At 44.0% G+C, this 13,236-nt stretch overlaps 1 protein-coding gene across 2 annotated transcripts in view; it reads left to right on the top strand.

Annotated features, from left to right (window-relative positions):
- Positions 1-680: 680 nt before the first annotated feature.
- tnrc6c2 (trinucleotide repeat containing adaptor 6C2) overlaps positions 681-13,236 on the top strand; it is a 154,285-nt gene continuing 141,729 nt past the window's right edge. Inside the window, exons 1-2 of one of the 2 annotated variants that reach the window (XM_074630475.1) lie at positions 681-815; positions 2,456-2,557. The gene's annotated coding sequence lies outside the window, so the exon portion shown is untranslated. The remainder of the gene's footprint in view (positions 816-2,455; positions 2,558-13,236) is intronic. The other variant, XM_074630477.1, reaches the window with a different exon arrangement.

The raw sequence follows: 13,236 nt of genomic DNA, 5'->3' as shown, positions 1-13,236 counted from the left end.
AGACGATTACGACCAGGGAAACCTGTTGGTCTGGAGGAGCTTCAGCATTTATCTCTGCACAAACGTCCACTGTACTGTATTCACTAGATATTCTCAGAGCTAAACTAACTCTTCTGCAGTGTGTAGTGTGCGCTCATGCACGTGAGAGATGGAGCGAGCTGTGAGTGAAGGCAAGCAGGCAGAGGAGCAGAGCACAGCAGAGACTCCGGCCCTGGAGACGAAAGCTACGGTCTCCCCCGCGTCCTCCGACCGCGGCCAACACTGTTTAACAGACGGGCTTCATTAGATATAACTTTGAGGTCTTGGTGCTTACGTGTAGTTTGTGTTGGAGTCTCTGAACAGCGTAGCCACACGGGAGCGCGCGTGGGACACCGACCCGGATTGATTTATACCTGTAAGAAGTTACAAACAGTCCCTTTAATTGGGTAAAATAAAATCACAACCTATATATACACTCAGTTGCCAGTTTATTAGGTACACATAGCTAAAACTAATGCAGTCTAATGCAACAGGTAAACCTAGAAAAAAATATCAGAAAAATACAATAGGCTACTCCTCAAATTTTACATCTATTCTGCAGAAGCAAACTGAGAACTTTTATTTTGAAAACTTCCTGTTTTAGGTGCAACATCCTTTAAGGCTACCTGCCGGAGTTCTTTCCTCTCACGCATGCGCAGGACGTACGTGTTAATTGACCGTTACCTGTAGTTTTTGCGGTGTGTTGGAGTCGGTGCGGAGCCCGCCATTTGTGGTGTTTATAGGCTGTAAAATCCCGGATAAATTCCCTGAGTGCTAAAGTGTGTTGGTTCAAGCAAGTAAGTCATACAGCTCTGTTTTACACATTTCTTGTTCTTGTGAAGTAGCAACAGCACTGTTAGACTAGCTACTTTACATGTTTCAGTTCTCCCAGACAAAAAAAATGTTAATTTTAAAAGACCAGGGACTGCACGTCCCTGGTCTTTTAAAATTAACATTTTTTTGTAGTATTTCCATAATTAGCTAAGCCAGTTTGCTGTTAAGTGAAACTTTTCAGACAAGAGAAATACTGTTAGAGGCTTAATGGGTGTGAATTAGCAACAATTGGAGCTTTTTTTTGGTCATTTTTATTTCACAAATTACCTATAGACTGATGAGCAGAGAACTGGACAACTGAGTTGACACAGGCACTGTCATTCTCACTGTTAGCTAATTAAGTTAAAGGTCCCATATCATGCTCATTTTCAGGTTCATACTTGTATTTTGTGTTTCTACTAGAACATATTTACATGTAATGTAATGTTAAAAATTTTTTTATTTTTCTCATACTGTCTGCCTGAATATACCTGTATTTACCCTCTGTCTGAAACGCTCCGTTTTAGTGCATTTCAATGGAATTACAACAGAATTGCGTTGCTAGGCAACAGTTTTGGTCCATATTTACTTCCTGTCAGCTGATGTTATTTACATTCACTGCAAAAGGAAATAAACTGGGACACATTTAGAATGTTTAGGTTTAAAACTGTGAAATGGTCTAAATATGTATATTTGTGACATCACAAATGGACAGAAATCCTAACAGCTTGTTTCGAACGCGCAATTTCTGAATACGGGCTGTGTGTATTTCTCTGTATCTAAGTTAGCCACCTACAGGGTGGGTAAAGGGTACCTAGCAATTTGCGGCCGAATATAGACTATTATGTGAACACCTATCTTTATCCAGATTCATCACGTTTACAGGATTCTTTGAGGTTTTCTTCGAATGAAATGTAAAACTAAGGACATACAGTACATACATACTAATGTTAGCTGGGCTGCTGCTACTTGCTGTTCCAGATTCCCCATTTAATGTCAAAATAATGTCATAAAATTCAGGAAGAAGTAGTATCAAGTGAGAACCATGGTTTGTTGAATTGCAAGGACACCCCCAGAGGGCTCAATAATAGATTATGCACTCTCCTTGAAACCTGGTGCCAGCAATTCAGTCAGTCAGTAAGTCAGTCATCTATTCATCCATTCATTCATTCAGCCCACCTGGGCACTGCAACTTAACACAGCATGCATTGGATTGTAGCTCAAAAGGATTTCTGTTCTAATCATCTGAACAACTGAAGTTAACAGGATAGCTGACTCTGAGAGCTTACATCGGCCTGATCAGCACTGCAGAATCAGTGGAGTTTTGACTCATCAAAGCCTTTATTTCTAACAAATATGTAGATAGAAGTCACAAAAAGCAGAAGAAACCTCTCCTGGGAGGCTTTAAACATGTTTCCCAGTGTTCTCCAGTATTGGCAGATGCAACTACGTGCAACATGTAGCAGCACACTGTGAAACACTGGGCGGTCTGAATTAATTAGCCATTCAACAACACCCAGCTACACGGCATGATTTTAAGTTATGTCAGCTCAAGCAAGGTAGATGTGACAAGCTTTTAAATCTGACAGCATGCTGAAATGTGTTTCATCACTTTTTCTCTCAGATGGTGAGCGGTCTGTCTGCAGGTGGCTGGCTGGGCTTGGCGCTCTCTGATGATGTGTCTCCTGGATTGACAGCATCGGCGGGGCAGTTGGAGATTGGCAAGGTATGAGTTCTTTTCCAAAGGAGCTTGATAATAATTCACAGGGGTTATAGCTCTTTCAGTGGCTCAGCTGTAACTCTGTACTGATTAATTCTCAGGCAGGAAAGGGTGGCTCGCCTCTTCCCTCCACCACAGAGCTGTATTAGAAATGTAGAAATTCATGCCAAATCTAACAGCAGGTACATTATGTGTCTCAGCTGGATCATATCGCCTAATATATTATTCACCCACCACCATATTGCTCTGCGGCGGCACATTACCAGTGTCTACTGGCAGGAAAACAGTGATTCACCTTGCATTTGTAGGAATAAAGCCAGTAGAAAATTCTGCCTTTTCCACCCTTGTAATCTAACAGTGTCTTAGTCCGTAATGGATGTTTATCAGATAAAAAGTACTATCCATTCGTGCATAAATTTACACCCGAATGCAAAAGGAAAGATCAGAGACAAATTTTAAGAAAGGAAAGAGAGAGATGTGGAAGAAAAAGAACCTCACAGTGTTGAAAAACACTGCTTTCCTTGTTCCTTCACTGGCTCAGTCGTTACCAGGCAGAGTTCTTCCAGCCAGACAGCCAATGAGCCACCAGGCCAGCCAGACAGCCAGCAAGCCAACCAGATAGGCTTCCAGTCAGCCAGTTCACCATCTGGCTGGTAAGCCTATCGTGGAGCGAGCCAACGCCTGTCTGTACTGGTGTGGCACCAGTGGCTAGTTGTCTTGCTTCTCTCAGTCCTAAACACACACACATCTTTTTTCATCAGCCTCTGTCTCCTTCAGAGCTACTTAGACACACACACACACACAGAACAGGAGAGAACTCTGTCATATCAGCCTATTCCTCAGTCCTCAGTCTGCGGGAACAACCCAAAACAAAAGATCGCTACCCGACCCGTTGCCCAGCTCACACACACCCAGCCTCGCTGCACTGCGCCTCCAAAGTAATCGACGCAAGGTAATTTGGTAATTAATCGCCGTTCGTTAATGGCTTTGCATTTATTAAAACTGCGCATGCTGACGATTTGTGTTTTGTCTCGTCCTGTTCCCTCTGGGATAATCAGCACCTTGAAAATCACCTTACTTATTTACACAAATGTGTACACACACACACAGACAGACACAGACCACTAGTATTCTCTAATCCTCTGCCCGATTTACCCTTGAGCCCTGCCAACGCACTCTCCTGGACACGAAGCATGGCGCCCCTGTTTGTTGTTGATGTATGCTAATGTGCAACATCCATCTGTTCGTTTGCTTAATTTGGATTTTGCTTGTTTCTAGCCGTGTTCCCGCCCCCTCCTACTCCGCCGTTTCCTCCCCTCGCCCCCATCCACACCTCCTGCATCTCCCGTTCCTCCTCCTGCGCCACCTTTCCAGCTCCTTCATGCCGCTCCGACATCCGGATCTTCCTGGATCGCGGCCAGGGTGGAGGGGGAGAGGAGGGTCCACCGCCTCCTTCCTGTCCGTATGCAAATTGGCCTTGTTTTGATTAAAAGACAGCTGCATATTTCATTAAAGTCACCAATGGAGGTGGGAGAGGAGAAGGCATGCCTCTCTGGGGAGGCGAAGGTTGTTTAGCTGGAGTGAATGTTGTGGGAGCTGCTGTTTAGTGCTGCTGAGGGGAACAAATAGCGAAGACAAAAGGGCTGCCCAGGGACTGCTTTGGGGTTTAATGGGGCTGACTGACTGGCACATCAGTTAAAGCTCACACTGATGCAGAGCGCCAGTGAATGTGCGTTGCATGATAACTGAAGCAATTGACAATGAAATATAGACCCCCGTCAGCCTTCAAGGTGCTCTGGCATGCCAAGGCAGTTGTGTTGCGACCCACCGCTGCCAGGCTGCTGAGAAAAAGAAACAGCAACTCCTGTTTGTGAGTAATAAAATGAGAAATGGTTTCTCATGTGGCCATTTTTTACTTTATGGCAAATAGGCTGCTCCCTTGCGGGCTGGGTGATGGAATAAACATTGCTTCACCGATACATTTTCACCTCTTTGGTGAAATAAGTTGTTTCTCTTAAAGTTTTCATCTTGTGCTCTGGCTTCTCAGTGTTTGAAGGCTGGCTGAGCAATGGTACAAATGTATCATTCACACTTGTTTTGTTTGTTTTAGTATGAATTTGTGAACGGCTAAAGGTTAACTCTTTCCCCTCTTTGGTCCTGATCAGACAAAGTATGTTTTAGCAGCCTGGGGTGGCTTTTTGTAATTGTTTTCAATGAGATTGAAGTGTTTTGCGTGCTGCTTTTGCATTGCTGTGGAACCTTGCGTTTTTACAGGAGCGCCTTGAATGCCTCAAACTGAAAAAAAATTCAACTCAGAACGGAAAAGCGGCTGACGTCATTAGCCTTTTTTCTCATTGTGGTGAATTAGCTGGATACCCAGGGCTATAATACTTTACCAACCGTAGTTACCATGATGTGAACAAACAAAGTAGTGCGGTACTTGATATAAGTTGTTTTCATTAATTTAAACTGTACTATTAACTATTTGGGTTGCGTACAGTTCATGGTTTGTAATAAGGGAACATAAGCACTCATTTGGTGGTTGCCTAGCAACAATATAAAATAAAAAGACGCAGCAAACTGCAAAAAAAAACACTGTCTGATCGGGCAACAAAAAGGCAGTATGGTGCACCTTGCTCTTTCCACCTGCAAAACGCGCTCTGTCTGATCGGGGCCTTTGTCTCCTTTTTTCTTTTACTGGTCGCCCTACGAGAGGTGGACGAGGGTGATGTATAGGTGGGTGGGCACGATGTGAGGTCAGAGGGTGGGAATAGGAAGGATGGGGGAGGATCTGTTGGCATGGAGCCAACTCCAGTGGAAATCAAAGACATGGGGAGGGTAGGAGGACGGGGAGTGGTTGTTGCTCTGCATAATCAATCAGAAACAATAGAGGAAGAGAGCAAGTGGTTCTGCCTTTCTTGACAGGGCTGATTGTATTTATGCAAGGATGGAAGCGAGGGGGGGAAAGGCATTAAAAGGGATTGGGTATAGTGAGATGTGGGCAGGTGCAGGGAGTGCTGTAATGGGTGGCCCCCGCTGCAAAGCCAAGGACATATACCCAAGAGGAACTGATTGAATGCCATGCCAATAAAAGGAGGCAGTTTCATGCACCATTGACCGAGTTGGCATCCTCACAGTCACACTGCGATGAAACCCCCTTCGAGGTCATGATAATGGGAATCACATTTTGTTCCTCTGTGGGTTGCACTGCTCTGAGGAAGAATTAAACCGCACCCTCAAACCTGATTTTTTTTTTTTCTTCTTCCGTTTCTCTTGCGGTTTGTGGCATGTATCTGATGTATTCATTGCACGTCAAAACATGGGGGAAATCAGATTGAGTGTTTGTTTGGACAGAAATGAAAAGATAAAATTCTGAGGCACAATAGGTAGGGAAAATAATCAGATTTAATCCTGCAGTGCGTATACAGCTAGAGAGGCTGTCCTTTCATTTTCTCTGTAGGTAGAGCAGCGTCTCCCGGAGTGGGCTAATAGAATGCTTGTCTTGTATCTTTTCAGCCATGAACTTTTCTCTGACAGTTACATTCAGTCTGGAAGGCTGTGTGCCTCGCAGCGAAATACAGCATATTAGCAGAAACAAAGCAGTCAAATGTTTATGTTGAACTCGACAAGGACGTTCATTCATATACCTCTGAAGTAGTTCTGATATTGGCAAAAAGTGCAGAGCTAGCTATATGTTTATATCATGAGTTACAGAACTGCAACTCAAATCCACAGCTCATTTCCTGATATACTATAAGCATTTCCTAGTTTCACATAAAGAATTAAATGTATAAATACAGATATATTCAACTGGCCCAGATGCAGTGAGTTAGTTTTGGTGGTCAAAATGGATTACACTGCTTTTCTATTGAACTGAGAAAAATATTTTGAGTAATTGTCCTAACCTTTCAAAAATATGTTTCATGGGTTTCAGTAACCTGTTAGTAACATGAAAGAAACATGAATCTTTAACTTCAATAAGTAACATGTTCACCCCAGTGGGCAACCTCTGTGTCTGAAAAGTGAATCAAATGCTGAAGTGCCTTAAACTTGCATTCTTTCTAATAACCAGCAGGGGGCGACTCCTCTGGTTGCAAAAAGTCTGATTGTATAGAAGTCTATGAGAAAATTAGCCTACTTCTCACTTGATTTATTACCTCAGTAAACATTGTAAACATGGGTTTATGGTCTCAATCACTAGTTTCAAGTTTTCTTCAATACAGCATGATGTTCATTTAGGTAATGATGGTTCCATTTATAGTAAAATACACCATAAAGCAGGGGATGCTTTAGGGCGTGGCTACCTTGTGATTGACAGGTCGCTACCACGACATTGTCCGGTCTGGGAGTTTTCATCGTAGAACTTTAACCCTTTCACAGTGTGTTTTCAGTTCATGAAAGTTAATTATAACCTTTTTTGATCGCCTAAAAATGACTTATTCAGCGTACGGTTGTACTTAGCTCCACCCTCTTGTGTCGCCTCTGGTTGCAAAAAAACAAGATGGCAACGGCCAAAATGCCAAACTTGAGGCTTCAAAACGGCAGCCCACATAACAATGGGTGACGTAGCGGTGACTACGTCCACTTCTTATAAACAGTCTATGGTTCACCCTCATAATTTAGTGCAACTGACCGTATGTTGTCAAATTTAATTTACGGGTGCAATTTCACTGCTATATTTTACCTGTACGGGGTGAGTCTTATGTTGGAGTGTTTGAATGACCATTGAGGTGTTGCAGGCCGTGTACATTTTGTTTTTCATTTATAATTTAATTTATTTTTCTTAACTTTTATTATTGGGTTTTATATTTTACATCACAGTTACATACTGTATAAGGTAGGTACATATTGTGAATAGGGGACATACCAGAAAGGTGAACACTGACCGTGAGATTAGACTGTTGAAGCTGGTGTTTGTATGACACAAGTTTATTCAGTCAGCTGTAGTAGAGGATATCTGACTTTATTATTGCATTACTGCATGCAAGTCTGAATGAGAAATTACAGTTTTAGTGCTTTCTGTCATACTGACACAGTTTGACACAATTTTCCTGTTTTAGTTAAGCAATGATAAAGAGACATTTTGGTTGCTGTGATGCACTTGATGCATTTATTTACTTTTGAGAGATGAGTTAAGTGTTTTGAGTGAGTGACGACCTTTTGCAGCACAAGTTTTTTTCTGCGCAGTAAAAACTGATGTAGCGATAGCACTTAATGTTTGTGAAAAAACTGTAAAACAACAAATCATAAAGTAAAGGTGGATAGCAGCAGATGGGTACAGATAGTAAGCAGAGGAAGCATGTGTTTGCATCTGTGCTGCTGATGCTGCACCACTGCCTCCTGCTGTTTGTCCACAGCACTGACATCTCAAGCCTGTGCCCGCATGTGCAACAAAGCTAATTTCCCACCGTCAGCCCCTGACATTAATGCATATACTGATCCACGAGCCCCTTGGAGCCCTCTCCACTCCATCCGCCTCGCCTCCTGCGCCCGCTGCTCACTCATGTTATCAATTCACTGTTTTCTCAAGGAAAATATAAGTTAAGCTCACCTTATTTACATTTATATGATCAGATTTTCTTCCTTATGGAAGGTATGCAAATTTGCCCTTTTCGCGAGTCTTAGCCACTGACTGTGTAGATTTGTTGCAGGGATGGAGGTGGAAAAAAATAATAACATTGCCCTCCAGGAGGAAAGAGACCCAAGTTAGAATTTCTGGATCTCATGAATTTTGTAATGATCAATTTTGTTTACCGTACCCCCTCTAAAACATTTTGAGCCAGGGATATATGACATGAGATTGATTTACACCCGGGATGTCCATCTTTCTTTCTTTTCTACAGTATATATACTCTTGCTTGATGCCCCTGCTGTGCTCAGAATATAATTTTTTCATTTTCTTCATCTGATGGCCTCTAAATTCCACTATCAGTTTAGGTGTTTGTGAGATGCAGGGAGGTGGTTTTTCAGGGTCCGTTCAGGTATCGTTCAGTCTTAAATCCTCCGTGTGTTGGAGCAGAGGGGGAATGAAAGGCAAATCTGAGGGCTGGCTGGATGAATGCAGTGAGCTTGTGGAATAGCAGCCTTATCTTGTCTGTGTGAGTGAGAGCGAGACCGAAAATGTGTATGTAGGTGAGTGCTGAAGCTCCTGAACCCGTTGTGAATCGAATGGTCGGGCATCGCACTGCTTTGGTGTGTGTGTGTGTGTGTGTATGTGTGTGTGTCAGAGAGGGTATAGCACTCGAGCAAATTGCTTTCTGCCAGCATATTGCCAGCGCCAGTCTTTATTCCTCGGGATGGGGAGGCACGTCTCGGACGATTACAGCCCCCCGATTCGGGCTCACACTGCTGGCCTGCTCCGCTCAACCCACAGTCCTGCTTTATAATGCACTCCTCTATACCACGCTATACCCTGCTTGATGAAATGCTGATGTGGAATATTTAAGTGACACTCCAAGCGAAACCTAATAATATAATCAGGTAATAAGAAATTAATTTTCTCCCTGGCTGCACTTTGACTGGGGTGTTGATACAGGGAAGGCGAAGAGAAATCACGAGGCAAATGTTGGTGAGGGAATGTCGTAGGTAGCCTGGCCTCTCTCTCCCTCTCTCTCCTCTCCCTCTCTCTGTGTGCATCAACATTTCTCATGACGCACTCCGGCGATTCGATAGCCACCCCCACGCACCCATTCACACGCCCCATGCTCCTGTGCACATACAAATTTGCAGAGACCCACACAATAACAAGGATGCCTCCCTCTCTACACCACTGAACTGTAAATGACCAAAGCAAGACGACCGCTCGTGACACACACACACACACACCACTACGAATGCACGTAAACACACTCATGCACACCTGCTGTCGTTGTCAGTGAAGGAACTTGATGTCCCCCCGCAGGCTTACATTGTGAGTGGCAGTGCATTGGCCTGCATCACAGACAGTTGTGTGTACGGATGATAGTTCATGTTAGAAAGAGAGAAGCATCTTGCTGTGCTTGTGACCCACTGAATGTAATTCGATTCCATCTCTTTTTATCTCTCTGCATGCATCTTTCCTCTCTCTCTCAATCTTGGTGCCTGTCCTTATGTAGTTAATTAGGAGGCAGGAGTCCATCGGTGTCGGTGCTCTGGTGTTTTATTGTCCCCCCCCATGGCCCCCAATGGGGAGACATCAATAACCATCCCCCACGACACACACACACATACTACGTGCCAGAGTTTCCACGGCCCTGCCTGCTCCTGCCTGGCATAGCCATCCATCTCTCCGTGCAAACCCCCCACCCCACCCCACTCCTCCTCCTCCTCCTCAGCTCACCACCCACCCGACCGCTGCTCTCTCCTCCTCTTCCATCACTCCCCTCCCCTCCCCTCCCCTCCTCTCCATCCCCTGCCATCGCCTCTCTACCTGAGAGCATTTGTCATCCCGTCGCTCTGCGAGCCGCGGCCAACACGATGAAAAAAGAAAGATAGAAAAAAATACTCAGCGGCAATATGCAAAAATGCAAAAAGGTAGATGCGGGTTGCCCTGGCAACGGCTCCGAGGTTATTTCCAAGCGCTGATGGAAATCAATGTCATGTGCCAGGCAGGCAGGCACCTCCGTCCTCAGGAAAATTAGAAAAAGAGGGGGGAGTTGAGGGAGGACGAGGGAGGACTGAAAGGACAAAGAAAAATGCAGAGGAACAGAAATCAGCTTTTTCTCCACTCTGAACCTTAAGGGCTCCTGACTTTTCTTCAAAGGAGCTCGAGGCGTGCCGCGTGTCATTTGGGCGCCGCCGTGGGTCACTTTCTTTTGCTTTTGTTTCTGCCTTTGCATTCAACGTACATTCTGCCCCTCCTCTGCACATTTAACACTGCCAACGGCCTTTTTCTCATTTGTTTATGTACAAAGAGGAAAAACAAAGTCTCTGGCTATGAGGGCGCCAAATCACAAAGATAAGGGTGCTGGAAGAGGAAGAGGTGGGGGAGCGGTGGTGGTGGTGGAGGGAGGGTTTGTGTGTGTTTGAACTGGCCCAACAACTGAGTTGTTTATCTGTGCTGTGATACCAACCAGCAGCTTCACACAACAACAACAACAACAGAAATGTCACTTGGGAAAAGGCATGTAGAACTATGTCAGGATTAGCTGTGCTGGGCAGGTCTAAACCAGGGATAACCCGGTTCCTGGAAATAATGATCCAGTCTGATTTTCAGGGTAGACCAAGGGCTAGAAGTTATACTGAGTCTTTCCCAAATCTGCTGACCATGTTTGCAAACTCCAGTGCCAGGTGGAACATTGTGAACAGTTAAGTAAGAATAACGTGTCCTCTGCTCAGCTTGTGAGACAGTAGGTAATGTTAAAGACCTCTTATTTATCCAGTGCTCAGGTGTGGTCTAAGGTGCAGGTCTGGAGTTTATTCTAGGTGTTCTGGTCGTAAGTGGACAGCTGTCAATACGACAGGTGGTAATCACCCTTGTGGGAGGCCCCACGATACAGTATCATCACAATACTTAAGTCATGTGACGAACTTATTGCGATTTTAAAGATTTTGCATTAAGATATATTGCGATTTATTACCTTTTTTCAACTGCAAAATTATGCAGTTTGTCCAAATCTGTTTTACCTAATAGGATACAGTTTTCACTCTGTTCATTTCAGAGTTTTCACTCACATATCTTGAGGGAAGAGGGCAAGGGATCCCTTTGAAAATTGCCATGCGAGACTAGACTAAGCCTACTACAACCTCTGAAAGACAGAATAGTGGCCGGGCCCGCCGGCAGGCCGTTGAATTGTTAGGAGGTTAATAGTTCATACAATAAAAGATCAATACTTGGCGACCGTGTTTCGATACAATATTGCCATGCAAAATATCGCGTTACTATGCTGTATCGATCCCCCCCCACACTCTTAATAAATACAGGATGCATTGATTTGGTCAAGGTAATCAGAGACACATATTGTATATATCAGCATATACTGTGCAGTATAGTATAGTGCATAGTCAGTGTGCATATGGCAGTAGAGCTCGCATTCAGAAAGCAGGACGTTTTTGCTATCACTGAGCGCACAGCAAGAGATATATAGGATTAATTTTCCTTAGGTTGGAATCAATAACCCATAAACTCTAATTTATAGTAGAAACCCGCTGCAACCACCACAGGCTGTCTCTGACAAGCCTTGTATCACTGTGGCAGGCTGCTGTGGAATAGATGGGCCATGCATGCCAAGCCAATAGGTTCTCCTCCTCATTTGCATACCTAACATGGCGTTCACACTCCAGTTGACACATTTGCAAGCCGCCACTTATCCCATTACCGGCTGTCCCTGGTCGCAGCATTGTTTGCTGCGTCGGCACTCTTTCTTGCTGGCTGGCCAGCTCATTTCCCACTGTGTCGTGTGTCGAGGCACTCACAGGTTGTTTGGATGCAGCTAAACTCGACACAACAGTGCTCACGGGCACATGTGCACAGTCCGACACGCATGCCAGCACACATGCACATATACAGACACACGCATGTACAAATCCAGTTTATACCTGTTGAGGGATGACCAAAGAAAAACAATATTAAAAGTAAAATGTACAATTTACTAAGTTAGTCGAATATATAATAGTATACATATAGTTTTTGTCTTTTTGTTATTACGGTTGCTTCCATATAGTTTAAATAATATTATTACATGACTTTGTTGAATACTCAATTGTGATTGGGCAATTACGGCGTTCTACGGTCCGTTACTTCTTTATAACAGACCGTTGCTATGTATAACAGACCGTTGCTATGGTATATTATAATATTTTGATCCTGTTTGAATTGCGCCATGAGTCACACATATGGTGTTTGTCAATTTAAAACATAATTTTGCAAGTCAAGAAAGTCGCCGTTTGTTGTAAAACTGTTGAAGTATAAGACTGTGACAATTAGAAAGACTACACGATGGTCAGCCAGCGATGGTGACGTTTATTGTGCGAGACGAGAGATGTAGTTCACTGAGCGGCTTCACACAAAACTAAATGATGCTACGACAAACTGTGACTTTCATGACTTGCAAAGTTATGTTTCAAATCGACAAACATCATATGTGTGTGTGCGCAGTTCAAACGGGATGACTACCGTACATATTTTTTCCGTAACAAGATCCCATGGGGTCCACCGGAAGGGGAGGGTCGCGCCTCTCTATTCTTCTGGAATAAGTGATGTTCACTGTAAAGGTTAATCCACTGCATATTCTTCTTGTTTCAAGTTAATGTGAGGCATATGAGCAGTAAAGCTGATCAGACCACATTATCTCCCATACATACACTGTATACACACAGTAAACACATGCATAAGGTCTCCCAAGCCACCCTCTCTCAGTGTCTTGTGAGCTATTAATATGGGGGTTATAATTTGTCATTAAAGGTTTAATTTTTGTTGGCGCCTTTGCTCTGGATGTTTAATTTGAGTCTTAAATAAACCCCCTAGACCCTGCAGCCATTTTTTGCGTCCCTACCCTACCCTAATCTCCTTCCCTTGCTCCCTCGCTGCCTCCCTCCCCCTTTCTCCTTCCCTCTCTTTTGGGAGGGCAGCATTTCAGTACAAGTACAACTGATTCCCACAGGCAACAAAAAGAAACACCTATTAGTGTTCAAGGATGAGCTTCCTCGCTCACCTTCGACATCGCTGCAGGATATAGTCCGTCACCGTCTCAGAGCCACGGTGACAT

The sequence above is a fragment of the Sebastes fasciatus genome, chromosome 3, assembly GCF_043250625.1.
Source record: "Sebastes fasciatus isolate fSebFas1 chromosome 3, fSebFas1.pri, whole genome shotgun sequence".
NCBI classification, from domain to species: Eukaryota; Metazoa; Chordata; class Actinopteri; order Perciformes; family Sebastidae; genus Sebastes; species Sebastes fasciatus.
This window is presented reverse-complemented; position numbering and strand designations above follow the sequence as displayed.